The 18,789-nt window shown below is 42.0% G+C and overlaps 1 protein-coding gene across 1 annotated transcript in view; it reads right to left on the bottom strand.

Moving 5' to 3' along the window:
• LOC103774338 (LIM domain only protein 7-like) overlaps positions 1–18,789 on the bottom strand; it is a gene marked incomplete at its 3' end in the record, with an annotated part of 69,666 nt that overhangs the window by 42,398 nt on the left and 8,479 nt on the right. Inside the window, exon 3 of the mRNA XM_008941738.1 lies at positions 2,476–2,582. The remainder of the gene's footprint in view (positions 1–2,475; positions 2,583–18,789) is intronic.

Raw genomic sequence — 18,789 nt, 5'->3', positions numbered from 1 at the left:
CACATGCTAACAATGGTGCAACAGCAGAACACAGCAATACTGCTGGGGTGTCAAAATACACACTGCTTCAACCACATGCTAATGTTATCCTGCACAACCTAGAGCAGCTGCTTTGAGATGTGGGCAATCAGCCTCAGGCGACAGCAGAAAAATTAATTTGCTTAGGAATGCCAGGAACCCAAGAGGTAAATATAATCTTCTAGAAAAAAACAGCACCTAGAAACATTTTCCCTCTTTGTGACACAAAATTATTTACCTCTAATGCAGAAACTAAGGTTAATGGGCTAACACGAAAGCAAGACATCATATTGCATATCCCTTTTCTGAGGCCTGGAAGCCTACAACTTTTGAAGAAATTTGCAATTCCACTTCGATATATGAAATCACTTATTTCTATTAAATAATAATAGTATTAAAAAAAAAATATCAGACAGAGCTCCTGATCAGACAAGATTTATCTCCAGACACACAAAGGGCTTATTCTGGAAACCCTCTGAAGACGAGCTTGCCCTCTGGGTAATCAAATGATGTGTAATTAACTTTTCAATGGAGAGAGCTGTCTTTGTATAACTTATTTCCTTCATTTCTTGTAATAAAGCTTTCCTCCCATCCCTCTCCAAACTCCTAAACACATCAAAGTATGCCAGTATGGTTACATTACCACTTTACAGTGTGCTCAGATACAGAAGTTTTGAATTAGTCTCTAAGCACTTTACGCACACTGTGGAACTGTCATATGACAGATAACGTGGAAAATCCAACTTATATTTAAAGAAATTTAAAAAGCATGGCTAGATGGCTGGCAGCTCTTCGACTTTAACCCAGACCCCTTACAGTTCTGTCCACAGGAAGTGCTCAATGGTTAAATCTGCCTTTTTTTTTTGAAGACGCTCATTAATCCATTGCCAAGTAGGTATGATGCAAAACCCCTACTGCCTTATGATGACTTCAAATTCCAGACTTACTCTCTGCTCCCAGAGCTGAGAAGGGACCTGGCAGAGCTTAGAGGATCCCCAAAACCCTTGCTTACAGACCCACTGGATGAATTTCATGGCTGACCTCACTTTGGTTAATGTATGGACAAGCTGGACAGCATGCTTTGCACAACAGTTTGCTAATCTGACCTCCCCGGGGTTTCAGTTTGTCACTATTAACACCGTTGATGACCAGCTCCTGACTGCCTCCAACCCTTCCCAGCTATACCCTTGGAACAAACCTCCACCAAAATACCTTTAGCAAGAGTTTTGGGGATAATTAAAGCATAGGAGAGGTTACCAACCTCCCTGGCTTTCAACATGATGTAGAAACCAGGAGAGAATGCCAGCACCCTGGAAGCGTGCCAGGTCCCTAAACACCACATTAGCAAGAAATTATGTTTTGGGTATGAGTCAAAGGTTGGAAGACACATTGCCATCTCAAGTATCAGGCCTCAAAACAGCACAAACTTTCATTCTGAAACCAGGCAGAGCATATATCAACATGCTGCCACCCAATCCACCCTACAAGAGATTTCCTTCTAATTAAAGCAGTTGTGTCACTTCACAGTATTTTTTTTTTCCCCTTGCATTTACAGAAAAATTACTGCCTATTCTTCTTGGACAAAACTGGTAACTGATGGTAGGAATGAGTTCTTAACATTTAACCTGATAGGTTTCCAACAAACCTCACTAAAGCTGCCTTTTTTTTTGATACTCAATATATTCACCCTTTGGACCTACACAACAAAAACAGCTAATATTGTAACAAAGCAAGACGCCTCTAGACAATTTTTCCACAACACATTTATCTTAAAACACCTGTTCAGTATCTGTACAGTAAAGCTCCACCTTAATCTGTCAGAAACCAGTAATAAAAATCCTATTAGAGCAGTCCTGTAATTTGAGAATCCACTATTATATTTCAGAACCAAACCACTGCTATTTCATAGGAAAACTTCTCTGTAAACACGCCACTTACGCTTTGTGCAATTCAGTCCTTGATTTATACCCACCTCACCTCCCCACCCTTCCAAGGAGACGGGACATTAGGTGACAAACACCTGACTAACGTTAGGTTCCTTTAGAAACAGGGAACCCAAGCCTCAGAGCCATTCAGATAAATATCAGAAGTACCACCTCAGCCTTTCAGATTTTACCTCCATAATCTTAAAGCATAATGGGAATTGATGCTTTTGATATCATTTAACTGTTAATTTTGCTCCAAGTTTAAAATAACCTGAGCAGTTTCCAGCTCATATATTAAACACTGTAAATATTAATTAACAATTAGTTTGCTTCTAAAGCATAATAATACTTCACTTTTCAAGTTAAATCTTATCTAACAGTTCTAACAAGGCTTAAACCCTCAGCACAGTATTCAGAACTGCTTGTACCAGATTAAAAGATGAATTTTCCATAGGCAAACAAAAAAAAAAAAAAAAGACTGAAACAGCTTTGAGGGAGAAGGGGAAAGAGAAAACAAAACTACAAAACTTACTTGACTGTAACTCGACTGGACAAATCCTGAAGATCTCCTGGGTGAAAAAGCTGAGCTTCTTTCAGTCCAATATTTTCACACGCTTTCAGAAAAACATTTATATTATCCTGTGAAGAGAAGTAGAAAGCAGTTGCTCGGTTAAAAGCACTAAGCAGGTTTTGCAAGATGATTACTGCAAGCTTTTAAATGTCAAAGTCCAGCTCACAGAAATAATACTGCAAAAGCAATCTTCTGGATCATAAACGCCGGTGGTTCCTCACGCACATGGGCAGGCTGGGCTGCGATCTCGGTGACTGAGGGCTACGTTAACGATTACCTGGCATAAGGCAGTGGCGAGCCAGTAGGCAGCAGCTTCCACTTTGATGTCAGCTCTGCTCAGCAAACAAACGCCCTCTTCCCAGCTTTGCACGACAAGCCTCACCTCTTGCCTTTAAAAATAACTCCAGCTACTGACATTCACCACCCAGAAACTCTTGGCAGGGGAGGAAGAAGAGGAGGGACGCGTTGTTTCTATGCTCACAGACCGAGGAGGGAATGCTGCACCTGGCGTCTGGGTTTGGTTGCTGAGCAAAGCTCCGGAGACAGAAACCAAACCGTATTCAGCTCTGCTGTTTCCTTACTTGGGGGGGGGGGGCTTCCCCCCTCTGTTTTCCTCCCTTTCCTCTCCACCACCTCCAGCTCGCACCCACAGAACAAAATGTAGGTGCGGTGCACGAGAGCACCCACAGGCTGCACCTGCTGCAAATCAACCGGCTCATGAGGTTAAAAAAATCTAACGATACAGAGATTACACAACTTGTGATCTCTTTCCACCTCATAAACAATAGGCAATAGGCAAGAAATTCCTTCTCGTTAAGGCGGAATGCTATCAACAACAAAAGAATGTGCCCTCTTGCGCACTTGCTCCCTTCGGCTGGAAGCCACAGGAAAAGGTACACAAAGTTACTGAATTCACAAGCTACGCACAGCTCTGTCACTCCACGGGTCTGCAAATCACACTGCTGGGACTAGACTTCCACGGTGTGGAAGAGATCCACTTGAGAAATTTAATACACTTTAGACTTTTTTTTTTTTTAATTTTATTTTGACACTATCACTGGATGTAACAATTATTCCATCATTCAAAATTTATTTTAAAAAAAAATCCAAAAAGAAAACAGCTGCTTCTAATATAGCCTTTAAATAGTAAAACAAACACAAGAATCCCCACAACCTTCTGTTCTGAAGGTCTCTAGGATCCTAGTATTTCTTATCAGTTTGTAAACATGGCTTAATTCAAGAAAAATATTTGAACAAGGTATTGCCTGTGCAGACTGTGGGCTCCATGTTACCACATCCAAAAGACCCCAAGTGTCTCACATTATGTCCCAATTCCTGATGTACAGTGTGCTATGGTGGAGGCCATTCTTCTGCAGTAGGACACAACATGACAACAATGAGGGACACAAGGTGACAGCAGATAAGAGGAGGGGACTGGGAAGGATGGAGAACAGACAACTTTGTCTCTGCCTGTGGACTGGCTCCCACAGTGCCCAAGGGGCTGCCTGCACAAATGGCCAAAGCAGAGCTTCATGCTAGGGAACGCAACCGCAGCTTTTCCTTTCCATTCAATACAGGGAAGGCTGGCTAGATCTGTCAGTTTTATTTTGAATTTATTTGAATGTCCCATTGCCACCAAAACCCTAAGGACTTCAATAAGCACCGTTTCTTCTGCATGCAAGAGGCCACATGTTAAGATCCCACTGCGAGAAGAGGGAACGACTTGATAAACAACAAAATGCATCCAACTATCAGGTCAGAGTTCTGGGGTCTGGAGGGTCCAAGCAACAGGCAGGTAAAGGCAGAGGAATAAAGCAACAGAGCAGATGAAACAAGCAGCTGCCAGGTAGCAGAACTGACACCAAGATCAAGACAACATGCCCTGATTAGTCTGACCAACAGCCCAAACTCAGAGTAAACTCCCAAACCAATAGGTTATGTCAGCTGAACTGCAGAAGATGAGCACATTGTGCAGCTAAGCAAGGAAGAGTCAGAGATCTAGAGAAATGAATGCTGCCTACATCCTGAGTGCAACAAAAACAGAGCAGAGGAGTTGCTCATCAGTGGCTGCTCAGCTGCGCAACTACTCTGCTGTTGGCACATGAGAGAACTAATTTTCAAGGTGTTGCAGCAATTAAACCTACCAAACATGACCCTTCTGATAAGTAACACCTAGCGCCCCTGGATATCATCGCTGACAACACTCAAGACCTTCAGAGAAGGGTCAGAGGCAGGGAGAAATAACACTGGAAGCAGAACACGGCCATGGTACTCACTGGCATGCTTTATAAAACAGCTAAAAATCATCTCTCCTCTGGTCAGGGCCTGGAATTAACCCCCAAGGCATCAAAAGATGACATCTGAAAGGCTGTTGCTCATGTTTGGATATTGACACAATTAGGTATCTTTTCAACAAATAAGCACCTCTAAATACTGTCCTTGCTTACTTATTCTTGACCATCCCTAATCATTGTAGCAAATCACTGAAGCTACAGGTCTCAAAATAGCTAGCACTCCTTTTAAACTCTATCAGAAAAGTGAACCTGAAAAGGAATTTTAAGTAGAACCACAGAAATAAGCAGGAAAAAAAAAAATTACAAGCTATCAACCTTGCAATTAGATTTATCATTATAAAATGTGAACAGGAACATTACTCAGTGATTAATGCGTTCAAATATAAAGTCATCACACTATTCTTTTTACCAATATAACTATACTTTAATAAGATTAGTGGTTGTTATTACTCGAGCTTCAAAGGGTATATATTGCAACCTGAATCTCATCATGTTCCACAAAAATGATTCTTTTTAAAGATTCACAACTCAAAAGCCTGGAGAAACAACACACCAGACCTATCTCTTACAGACCACAAGTCACTCAAGTAGTGTGTTTGAGAAAAAAAAAAAAAAAAAAAAAAAAAGAAAAAGGTTTCATGCTTGTGTCCACAACTCCCCATGCCACTAAAGTGTTCACAGCCTCTCCAAATGAGGGCAAGCCATTTAAATTCAAGATAGATTCAACTTAGCAGAGTTGCAGAAGAGAAGTATAATGATGAGGGAAGACAAGGGACTTATGTAATGTAAGAACTAGAGAAGTAGGTTCTGTTCTAGCAACTAAATGGAGCGCGAGAGGCAATGCTGCTGCCATCTACCAGCGCAGGGGAAGCAAAACCAGAAAGGGAGTGAAGAGCTGCCCCTCCAAAAGCAAGGTTTTGTGGTCAGGTGGATCAAATACATTTATGCAAAAAAACTAAGGTTCCTGACCAAAGAGAAAGCTCCTGAACTAACAGGGAAATGGGGACAAAAAACATCCAGATGATTTTAATACAGAGTCTGACCAGTGCATATCCTCGAGCATCTGAAGTTAATTCTAACTTCACAGAATTACAGGTTTTAAATCACAACAAATATAAAGCCTGAAGTCTTAACCACAAAATTCAAGTGCAATTCATTTCTAGTACATTATTACTACTTCTAAATGTTTTGGTGGGGAAGCTGGAAGGAGACTGCGGGGGGCAGCACTCTGGCTCCCTGGGTGGAGGGGTGGGGGGGGGGGAGGGGGGGAGGGGGGGGGGGGGGGGGGGGGGGACCCCCTTTTCCCCCCCCCCAGACAGCATGCATGATGAAACAGCAGAGCATTTCAGATGCTCCCAGCACAGCCCAAGTTTCCCACACCCCAGACAGACTTACACTAACTGCACAACACAGAATGCTGACTAAGTACAACCATTACTGTTCAGCATTTCATTTTTGCCTCAAACTTCAAAGTAAACCGCACCCAAAAACTCTGCAGAGTCTTAACGTGAGAGAGACGGAGCTGGCAGTGGGAAGCAGGTCATCCACGAGCAGGATTTAAATACCACCATTCAGGGAAACAACAAACAATACCACACACTTTGAGGCATGTGCCTGCCTTTCTGGTCCCCATGGGGCATCACTAGCCACAAAACTTTCTCTCTGCCTGGTGCTAAAGCATCCCCCTCTAATCAATGGTGAGAAGGAGCCAAGATGCTGTGCCTATATCGAAAGTGAGACTATAGTCCATGCCTTCCCTCCAATGCCCTATCAGACCAAGGTTCCCTTTCTCACTCCTGTAGCCTCATGGACACACAGAAAGATCCAAGTCTTTCCTGCCCTTCTTTGCTGGACCTCACTGCTGCTGCTGCTCCTAGGCAAGGGGCAGAGGTCTGTACCAGCACCCTGCACCTCCAGCAGATGAAAAGAGTAGGCAGTGCAAGGCTGCTGCTGCAGGGCTCCTCACACCCATCACTATCCTCCAGAATGCAAAGAAGGAGCCAGTCAGTTTATGAAAAAAAAGAAAGAATATGGACACCTTCCTTTAAAAAAAATAGCAAATTTTAAAAAGAAATTTAAAAATAAGGATCATGACTGGCAGTGGTGCTGTGTTTGTACTTGTAATCAACTCCTAACATATGTCACCATGACAAGATCTTGAGACAAAGCTGAAGGGTGACTATGAAAAGCAAGACAAACACACAGCACTGGTGAAGTGGTGGTGGTACACACCTTAAAAAAAGCAAGTACTTCTAAAATTGAAAAAAAAAATAAAAAATATGAGCAACAGGGAAATGAGAAGAAAGACAAACACAGATTCAAAACGAGTCAAGAAAGAGCTGACATTAAGAAAGAAAAACAAACAAAAAACCACCCAACAACCTGAGAAAGGACATACAGTATGGAAAATACAAAAAGAATTTTAAAAAATCTATGAAGTGAAAGAGCATGAAGTAAAAGGTAATTAAGAAGAGAGGCCTCCACACAAGAATGTACAAATACCCTCTTATTTTGACTACTTATGTGCAAGACAACAGCACATTAAATTCAACTTCTATGTTTCAGCGGCAATTTAATTAAAAAATAAATCCCTCATTATCATTATTATCTGGGTGGGGCAAGAATATTAATTTAAACAAGCATGTAAACGTCTCTGCTTTCTTTAGGGCGCAGCCGTGCTGTGTGGTAAACCTGTCTCCCCCACAGCTAACTGTTTCTCCCAAGCCCTGTGCAAGCACCAAAACACAGCAAGACCTCGACCTCGTAGGCATACAAGTTATGGCACATCTTTCAAGTCACTTAGCATCTGGAAGAAAAACAATTTAATTAACATGCTGGTTTTCTGCTTTTCCTGGCTGCATCAGCCAATAGATGAAGGCAGTCCATTGTCTCTTACTCTCATGCAAATAGCCCGTTTCAGCTAAAAAAAAAAACCTCAAAAAAACCCCAAAAACACAAAACCCTACACCAAACACAGATATGAGGGGCTTTTTTTTTTTTTTTTTCTCCAGAGTACAAAGGAGAAGGAAAGGAGCATCATTTCCTAATGGCATCCAATGCTCCCATGACTATATACATATTTTCATGGAAGTATTACAGCACCATCCATGTACTGAAAACAACTTCTGGCACCCAGTCAATTTCCATGCTCTCAAAAGAAAAAAAAAACAAAAAGAAAAATACCCACTCATACCTACAGTGCCTAGCAACAAAAACTTTTGACATTTTAGGCAGAGAGACTGATGCTTTTTTTTTTTTTGGCTCGAGAATTCTGAAAAATCATCTGAACAGATCATATTTAACAGACATGGGTTTTAGTACTACATTTATGAAGACATTTGGAGTCATCTGGAAAGCTTACACAGTCTCCTTCAGCTCTGCATTCATGACAAACCCTCCTCATTGGCAGCAGCATCCCCTTAACTAAGGGCTTATTTCCATTACAGAAACAGGCATTTTTTTTTTTTTTATACGTGAAACATGTTTTCCATAGATGCAGCATTATGCCAACCACCAAAGCCTGCTCAGATCAGCATAATGCAAAATTTAGAGCTGCATTTTGCAGCAGCATCACTGCACAGCTATGTGTTGTTTATATTCAGAGGTGGGGTAAGAAAGGAACCCAGAGCAGCAGCTTGTTGAACAAGTTGGGTAAGTTGTTCCTCCTTGGAGGTACGTTTCGGTGATTAGTGCTGGCTGTGGGTGCAGCGTGGGGGCAAAGAGGTGAGGGGGGAGAGCTGGGAATGGGCCTGAATAAACCTTTGCGGTCTGACCACAGACCTGGGAGCCAGGAACTCCCAATTACCACTTGGGCCTTCCACGACAGGATGCTCAGTGCCCATCACCCACTCATCCCGCCTGCAGACTGTGATCCCAGCTCCCACAGATCTCAGTATTTCTGAAGCTCTGAAGGCTGCTAATGGGCTTGACCTTGAACCAAAGGAGGACTGGGTGCAACAGCTAAACTATTTTTTCCCCCCCTCCCTTTTTGGGCCCAAAACTAAAAACAGTAATTAAAATAATCATCCTGCAGGCATAATTTGACTTGGAGTGACCTCAAGGCTTCTGTTCAGTAAATTATCCCATCTATAACAGCATGCACAGAACACTGCATTGGCCAAAGATCAGAAATGGTGCTAATTGCTTTGCCACTCCCCTCTCTGTGCCCTTCGCTGTTTTTCCATTGAGTGAAACAATAAATTACTGTGCTCCTTGACACAAGGATTCCCTGCCTCAGCTCTACGCACGACTGCAGACACCAACTCTTCAATGATTCACTTCCAGCTTTCCTCTCAAAACGCAGGTGCTCCTGCTGCCAGAATGCAGGAACTAAACTTTCTCCATAAGCTCTCCCCCTTATCTTTATGTTCCTAGTATCCACAATCGTAAATCATAGCCAGGAAGAGTAACTTTCCTCTTTGCTGCTATAACTCACAGGTCTCACCAGAGCTCAACCATTACGGAAACTATGTTCTAAAGCAGCCTTAGCCAAGAAGCATTTTGGCTTTTGGACAAAAAGACCCACTCATCCTCCAAATCCCACCTCTATCTGCAATGACAGCAGCTGCTCATGGGCCACTGTAAGACCAAGGTGTGTGTTGAACGACCTTCCCCAGCATTTATTCCTCAGCTCCTGGCACTGCCCACCACCATGCGTGATAGCCAGCAGAAGACCCCTCTGTCCAGTTTACCTCATTGCCTGCAACCTCTTGCAGCACTGAGCTCTGCAGTTTTTTTCCAACAGGAATGATGGGATTAAGGAAAACACATAACAGAAATTAATGGGTTATTTTGATACAGGACTTCTAAGTTTACAGCTTTAAGGTGCTTGACATGGGAAGGGGACCAACTGTCCCCAGTGACTCAAAGTCCCTCCCAGATCCATGTCTCTTACTGTGCTACAGAATAACCTTCACCATGCCATTACAGCCTTGTATTACAGCAACAACATGTACCAAACGAGCCTTTAATTGACAGAGTGAAGATCAGGCTGTAAGGTGTCTCTTGGATGCCACTGCTACCAAATAAGGCCAGCTGGAGATGGGGAAGGGCAAAAGTACAGCAAGTGAGCACCCTGGGCAGACATGCCTCGTTAACAGAGAGCTCTCTGCACTTCCCAGCTTCATTACATTTTGGATGAGACAAAGGGAATTTAGCTCACACACTTACAAGCATTCTTACTGTAAAGAAAGTATAGGCTCAGAAAGGCAGTGTGGAATAACCCTCCCAGGTTATTTCCATGTTTAGACAAGCCTTAACTTTCCCACCAGTTACTTGCATTCCAGGCAAAGTCAAGGAAGAGGGGAAAAAAAAAAAGTCTCAAGTGGTGTGCTTTGCACCCTAAACAATTTATAAAAAACAGACTTTACAAGCAAAGCGTGTAAAAACACTCCCATGCCAAGTCACCCCAATGCACAGAACTGAAATGACAGTAATCCACTTAAAGGTGAAACTCCCCTGAAGCCTAATGAGTAATAGAAGTAAAGGCCTCTTGTTCCTGAAAGATTGAAAGTTTTGACAGAGCTCACTCCCCCCCTTTTTTTATTTGTAAACAAGCTCTCTGATTTTTTCACACAAGTTAACAAGATGGTATAGGTGAAATTCAGCCCCTCTGCACCTATGACTTGAAATTAAGAATCTGCCTCCTATCTTCAATTCATGTAGTCCCTGATTTTTAGACAGTCATTTAGGATTTCATTCCTCTTCGAAGAGAATTTGGAAGGTTCCTGCAACTTTGCTTCCTTCAGCAGCCAGACACTGTTTGATACCCAAGAGATGTAGCATCCTACTAACCTATTTAATCATTGCTGCCCTACAAGGGCTCATCCCATGGCGTAGAGAAGCTCCCAGTGCACACCCAGATCAACAAGTGGGTTTGCAGATGATCTGCCTTAGTGCCAGGCTTCCTTGTGTCTCCATCCCATCCTCACACCCCACAGAAAGCCAGAGAAAAACCACCAGAGCTGCAGCATCTTGGCACCCTGTATTCCACAGCCTTTGGTGCTGGCATCGTATGTAATACTCTTTTACATACCTCTCTGGAGGAGGGTGACTCAGCACGGGCACGCGGGCGCGGAGGTGTTGAGGCAGGCGTTAAAAGACGTGGTATGAGGAGCTTGCGCCACACAGCAGAGCGAGCAGCTTAGCTGGACTTGACACCACAGGAAGAGTTAGCACCTCTGCAACTCATACCTACTTTCTTAGGAAATCAGTAAGTATGTGACAAATCAGAGAGAAAAGCATTGTAGCACCCAGCTGATGAAGATTTAACAGAGATACAGACTGGCTGCTACAAGAGAACTCAAACCCACACTTCCTTGGCAAAGGCAGGCGAAATCAGATTATCGACGTCACAAGTATGATTTAAGGTGTGTACCTCTTCTACGTGGTTGACATTCTTTTTCCAGTTAGGAAGGAATGTTTCTTTACAAACACAGAAACAGTCATCAGTTATTTAAGGAAATAAAAATAGCATGCAAATAACTGAGTATACCGCAGCCTACAGCTGATTAAGTTGATAAATGGAAATTTTTTGCAGCTCGTTTGGCAACCGTATTTATGTATTTACTAAGTGCTGGCACATTGAGGTAAAAAAAGGTGATACATCTTCAGAGCTTTGGTTTAGGGCAGGAATGAAAAATTTCCATGTTAGAAAGTTCTTGCTGCCAATCATACTTACAGTTAAGTTTACAAGAATTTTTCAGTTCATTAATTAGCATTTTTACATCTCTTCCCTAGAAGCACTGGTTTGAAACACAATCTCATTTGAAGCATCCCCAAAATACTACTTTCAATTCACAGAGAGGCACCAACATGCACAGCACTTGCTGTCCCTTGACAAGAGACCAAGGCGAGTAGTTGAACCACTGTTTCTTGGGGTCTGCACCCATATAATTTCTCTCCACTTATGTCTCCTAGATACATTTAACTTCGTCACCACCCACCCAAAACCCGTCAAGTTCAACCCAGCATTTGGGTTTCATTCTGCCTGATTGAAGTCTTGCGCAGCTACTAAAAATGTCACAAAGAGTTTGCATCAACCTCCCTTTTCCCCACACCCTACATTTCAAAGTGTTTAGGCAGCAACAGAAAACAATTAAAGGAAATTCAGAGCTAAGGCTGAAAAGTACCATATGTTTTCCAGCAGAAGGGCACAAAACATCAGTAAACCACAGCTGAGATTACATACTCCCACTATCAGGTATTGAAAGACTGAACAATGTCATCTCTAACTATTAATAACCACACTTCCCTTCTAGCAGACAAGCCTCTTTTCTTAATTGTCTAACAGAGGTATTTCCATATAAGCCACGTTTCTCTTTCCCATCAGACAGCAGAAAACATACCAAAAGTGATTTATAGTTCCACATACATTCCTATCAGGCATCACTCCTGACATTTGCTAATTTATAGGTTTAGGTTCTCAAAACTCCCGTCAGACTTCCTTTTTCTGGTTTGCAGTATAGTCTGTAACAGAACTAGACTAAGTCAGAATCCCACCCTTACCCCACTCTGACCTACTGACTTCATCAAAACTCCCTCTGCCTACACTCTGCTACCTTGAGATGTAGAACTGAAGTCATGGTTAAGAGCTCTTTGTGATTGTACTCTGATAACTCCCATTTTAAAAACTTTTAATATAAGTCTTGCCTCATTTCTAAAATGCTTTCTCAATTTAGAAAGACAAAAAAATAAACCCAGTTTGTTTTTAAGTAGTGTTTTTCATCCCTCAGTCTGTTTGCCCATCATGTTCCCAAATTTAAAGCAACATCTGCTTAGGACTTTGAAGTAATGGCAACTGAAAATACTGAATTTTGCAAAGAAGACACACAAGCTGATTTGCAATTGCATTTTTTGTAGCACTGAGAAAAATCTCACTCAAATTCATTAAGTAAGAAATTTAACACATTGTTTATGGTTACATTTGAAATACCATGCTGTATCACTTCCCAGGTGAAAAGATATTTTCTCAGACTAATATAAATTCTTTTACATCCAGAAAACTTGTTTGAGCACTTCAGCTGGACCACTGATCAAAGAAAAAAAAAGTACTCCCTCCCATGTAATTGTACTTGTCAGAACAAAACCAGATACTTAAGGTGTATTCTAGTCACCTGCTTTGTAACAGTCAGGTAGAAGTCATCTTCTGGGACAAGCACTGTAAAAATCTGAAGATGTTACTGCACCTACTTAAAAGAACATAGTAAACATACAGTCGTAGTTTTTAATCAGTATTTAATCAAACTGTATCATTTGCCAGAGCAGACAGGTTTCCAGCTAAGTACACTAAAAGCCTGAAGTTATCTGGGGAAGGAGGGGAGGGAAAAAGAAAAGGAACAAAAACCCCACACACCACAGAGAAGATGGTGCCTCAAATTGCTCATTTGGAGTTTAAGTATAGTAAAATACAATCACTTGAAGCTATGCTGCCCTTCCTGGCAATTACCATTTATTTTAAAAAACCATGGAATAGTTTGAGTTGGAAATGACCTTAAAAGGTCATCTAATCCAACTCCTTCCTGCAGCGAGCAGGGACACCTTCAACTAGGTCAGGTTGCTCAGAGCCCTGTCCAGCCTGACCTTGAATTTCCAGGGATGGGGGAATCTACCACCTCTCAGCAACCTGTGACCAGTGTTTCACCACTGTCCTCATAAAAATTTTCTTATTTATATCTAGGACAAATCTACCCTCTTTTACTTTAAAACCATTACACCTTGTCCTGTTGGGGTAAAGATTGTCCCCATCTCTCTTGTACGCCTCCTTTAAGTACTGAAAGGCTGCAAAATAAGGCCTCCCCAGAGCCTTATCTTCTCCATGCTGGACAACCCCAGCTCTCTCAGCCTGTCCTCACAGGAGAGGTACTCCATCTCTCTGATCATCTTTGTGGACCTCCTCTGTGCTGAAGACTCCAGAGTTGAAAGGAGTACTCCAGGGGGGACCTCACCAGGACAGATCAGAGCAGCAGAATCACCTATTGCCCTGCTGCCCACATTGTTTTGGATGCAGCCCAGGATACAACTGGCCTTCTGCACTGTGAGTGCACACTGCTGGCTCATGTCCAGCCTTGCATTTACCAGCACCAAGTCCTTCTCTAGAGGGCTGCTCTCAATCCCTTCATTGCCCAGCCTATACTAATATCAGGGATTGCAGAACTGTGCACTTGACATTGTTGAATCTCCTGAGGCTCACAGGAGGCCACTTCTAGAGCTTGTTCAGGTCCCTCTGGATGGCATCCTGTCCCTCAGGCATGTTAACTGCACCACTCCACTTGGTGTTGTCTGCAGACTTTCAGAGGGTGCACCTGGTCCCACTATCTCATTAATGAAGCTATTAAACAGTACTGGTCTCAATACAGACCCCTGAGGTTCACCACTTGTCACTGACCTATCTGGATATTGAGCTGTTGATCACTATGCTCTGGATGTGATCATCCAAATTCCTCATTCACCAATCAGACCACCCATCAAATCCATATCTCTCCAATAAAGAGACTAGGATGTTCTGGGGGATCATGTCCAAGGCCTTACAGAAAAGTCCATATAGATGACAGCGGTAGCTCTTCCCATGTCCACTGACGTAGTCAATCACAGAAGGCAACAAGGTTGGTCAGTCAGGACTGGCCCTTGGTGAAGCCATGCTGGCTACCTTAAATCACCTTCCTGTCCTCCACGTGTCTTACAATAGCTTCTAGGAGGATCTGTTCCATGACTTTCTCAGGCTGAGGTGATGCTGATAGGTCAAGTAGCTCCCACTGCCCTACTGTCTACCCTTTTTAAAAAAGTGGTGCAATGTTTCCCATTTCCCACAAATCTTTTGCTTCTCAATAGAAAAAGGAAAACCCTTTTGGAAAAGTTTGTTTCCTGCAGAATTTTCCTGATTTCAGTCAGGAGGGAGTTAAATTTTCTTTGCAGTAGCTGATAATAGCATTGTGTTTTAGATTCATTATGAGAATAATGTTGATAACGCACTGATGTTTTTATTTGTTGTTAAACAGTGTTTATACTAAGTCAAGGACTTCTCAGCTTCTCATGCCCTGCCAGCAAGAATTCTGGAAAGGCACAAGAAGTTGGGAGGAAACACAGCCAGGACAGCTAACCCAAACTGGCCAAAGGAATATTCTGTACCATGTGACGTCATGCCTAGTATGGAAACAGGGTGGGAAGGCTGGCCAAGGGCCACTGCTTGGGAGCTGCCTGGTCAATGGTGATCAACTCCAGTGTGCATCATTTGCTTTGTATGTTCTAATTCTTTCATCATTATTTTCTTCCTTTTTTGTCCTATTAAACTGTCTTCATCTCAGCCCATGACTTTCACTTTTTTCAATTCTCTCCTTCATATGCTACTAGGTTGGGGGAGTGAGTGAGCAGCTATGTGGCGTTTAGTTGCCAGCTGGGGTTAAGCCACAGCAAGCATAAAAAGGTTACTGAAGGAAAACAGGTAGCTACTCCTACAAAGAGGAACCTGACCTCATTTCTGTCGTCTGAAGTGCTCCTGTGAGCCTCCAGTAGGTATACAGGCTGCCTTATGAAGGAAAGTGCATGTTGGATGCAGGGCACGAGTTCTGTCAGACCATACCCACTTTCACTTTCTCCCCTTCCTCTTCAGTTTTAGACATATTGAAGTCACAAGAAACTTCAATTGCTACTGTAAAACAAAAATCTCTATTTAGATAAGTAAGGATTATACCAAGTAACTAGACTCTTCAAACACTTGTCTTTCTAAATTCCTCAACAATTTGCTGAACATATTTATCCAGAAAACAGGGAAAGATGCCTCTAACTTGGTTTTCACAATGAAATTATCTTTTCAGAAAAAGACATGCATCATCCTGTGCCTTGCCTTCCGAAAAGCAATCCCAGTCTAATCAGCTTCCAAGGTAGAGACATCAAACAGGACTTGTACAACATCATTCTTTACAACAGTGCTGCACACACACTTGCTGGGTATTTCTCAATTTACAGTCCACAGACAAATCAAAACCCCAAGACCCAGGTCAGCCACAAGAGAGGCCAATGGAGGCATGGCTCCAGGCAAAGCCCAGAGCTGCTATGTTAGCTGTAATGTGCCCTGGTCTTCAGCACAAAGGTGACTTAAACCTTCAGAAGAAAAAGCAACGTGTCACATCGCTCAGTTTTACTTCCTCATTGCTGCAGAAAGAAACGTCAGCCAAGCCAACAGAGCAAATGGTTAGTCAGCTTCTGACCAAAATTTATGAGGCTATTCCTTACAAGCATTTTTGGACACTCTTAGTTGCTGCACAACCAGCAAGCTCATTCAGGTTTGAATCTTCCTTTTTTTTTTTTTTTTTTTAATATTTGGTACCAAGACAAAGCATCTGTAGCTTTTATGTAACTTAATTCATGTTTTTACCCCTCTTCATTTGCAAGGAAGAATATAAAGGACAAATTTTCTTATACTCATTTTCTCATGCCAGACAAGCTACTATTAGTATCACTAATGTGGCCCATACTAGTCAAATTATTTGATCAAAAGTTTAATATTTTAAAATTAATATTTTTAAAAACACAAAATGCAAGCAAGAAAGGAAGCAAAGACCAATATGAAGGCTATAGTAAATACAAGGGGGTGAAGAAAACAGGATTTTTAGCATGAACAAGTGGATTTCAGAAGTACAGCTCCTTTGAAAAAAAGGATTCTTTTTAAAATTAAAATAAAACCTGTAATTTAAAAATATCTGATGTTAACATTAATATTTAATTGGAAAACACAACTAATTTGATTCTAAGTAATCTAGAGAAGAAACACAGTAGCCAAGTCCTAAATAAAATATACAACTGAAATAATCTTCATTTTGCAAGTGTGGATTTTACCTGAAAAATTACTCAAGTGCCCAATAACATAAAAAATATCATCTGTATGTCATTTCCCTGCAACACACAAACACAGAAACAACCCTGTCAAGAAAATTTTCCCACAGAAAAGGCAAATTTTGGCCAGCTCTGCTTGATGACAAGAGATAAGGAAGTACTAGGGCGGCTCCAGGGTTTGCAATGTATTAGACACAAAGGCTCAGAGAAATATTTTTTCAATGGCAGCATTTTTATCACCTCCACCCCTGTCTTTATCTCTCCTTTCATTTTGCTCTAGTTTTCTTTCATATTTACTCCTTTCTTACCTTTATTATTCCCTACTTTCCTGGTGTAGGAGGTACAGGCCAATGACCTCCTTAAAGTGGCTCTCCCGCACTGTTTGAGGTGTCTGTCTTGGTGCAAGTGGAAATAATACCTTCTGATACATTAATTAAGTAAATTATAGAATGTAGAGGTGTTATATTAGATGGCATTAAAGAAAGGGAATCATGTCTGAGTAGCACTTGTTAGAAGGGCATGTTGAGCCTCGATGAACCAGGAAAAGAAGTGTTCAAAAAATCCTGCCTGGAAAACTACCAAGACACTCTTCACCTTAAAGGAAACCCAGTTCCTCACTAGAACAACAACTACAACAAATCACACTCTGCAGTATTTCAGATGCATGTGGTAAAACCTGGGACTGCCCAGAGATGCAGAGTTTTATTCTTTTATGTGAAAGGGAAACTGAAGTTCACAAAAAAAAAAAAACCCACCCTCTGCCAAAGCTGAAGAACTTCATGTGGTGCTAATATTCATCCAGCATTCACATTGGAAATGTTGAACCAACTAACTCTGACCAACTTTTTAAAAAGAGTGCTAATGGCATTTCCTTTACACTTGTAAAAATCCAGTATCTTGCCACTCTGCCCTGTGGTTTGACCACCCCCCTGAAGCCTCTGATGTGATGAAACATGTCCCAACCACAGAGCAAGACACTACACTTCCATCTTATCCAGGGGAGCTGCAAGGAAAGACCGATGGTCTTGAAAAGCCAAATCCATACACTGCAAGGAGAGGTTCTAATTCACCACCACTCTCCAAAGGAGGTATCAACTCCTAATTTGCTGCACCACCTGGCCTCAGCTGGAAGCTTACTTGAACTGAAGTTTTGCCTTGTTATTTACCTGAGCAATGAGCAACATATTATTCTGACAGCTATACTGAGCTTACATATACTATACAAAAATCATTCATCTTCCTGCTATCTTGGGACTTCTGTCTTGGTTCATGATTTTCTTTGTGTTCAGCCAACAGAGTTAGAGATGTGAGGTTTCTGTGGAACAGTGCTGCAGCCAGTGATGTGCCTAAAAATGCTCCTCAGAGCCCTATTGGAAAATATGTTGTCAGACCACAGAGTCCTCCCCCTTGTGTGATTATATCCAAACCATCTCACATGCTGGGATTCAAGCTGAAAAGCCACTATTTATTAAGAACAGGGTATTCTTTGGGTTTGCCTTTGCTAAGCATTCATTTCCACCACCACTGCTCTGAAAACTCTAAGCAAATTCATTGTGCAGGATCTGAACCCAACAAGATATCAGTTTGAGTAATTTTCGTTAAATCCCATCTCTCTTTCATGTAAGTATGGACCAAAAAAAAAAAAAAAAGTGTATTTTTAAGGCAGACTGCACTTAGCACAAAGGTTTTAAACAAATAGCATTTAAAAAAAAAAAAGTTGCCAAAATTAAACCAACCAACAGCCATATCCCAGCTAACTCCCCTTTGGGAAACCAATGTGGATGTTACCATCAACCTGCAGCATATTTCTGCAGCCGGAGCTGGTCCTTTGCACCCTGCAGGCAGCACCTACACAGATGGTTCTTTGGTCACCTGTCTTTGACCACCACTTCCCCACCACTGCTCTGCTACTTGCCTTACCCCCAGTGAAGCAGTTTGGTTTCCCAAGCTGTAACATGAAAGAAAAAATTAACACAGCTAAGATGATAGCTACAACTCATCCAAACCATGAGAGGTTTGTGCCTCTAAAGAGAGGCAGAGCAACAGGGCTATAGCAGCAAGCTCCTAGATGCAGATCAAGTTTAACCAGGTCTAACTCTTCTTCCCAAAGCATTTTAATACGTGCTCCCATGCAAGCTGCAGCCCAGCATTC

Source organism: Merops nubicus, unplaced genomic scaffold, assembly GCF_000691845.1.
Source record: "Merops nubicus isolate BGI_N331 unplaced genomic scaffold, ASM69184v1 scaffold13630, whole genome shotgun sequence".
Taxonomy (NCBI): domain Eukaryota; kingdom Metazoa; phylum Chordata; class Aves; order Coraciiformes; family Meropidae; genus Merops; species Merops nubicus.
This window is presented reverse-complemented; position numbering and strand designations above follow the sequence as displayed.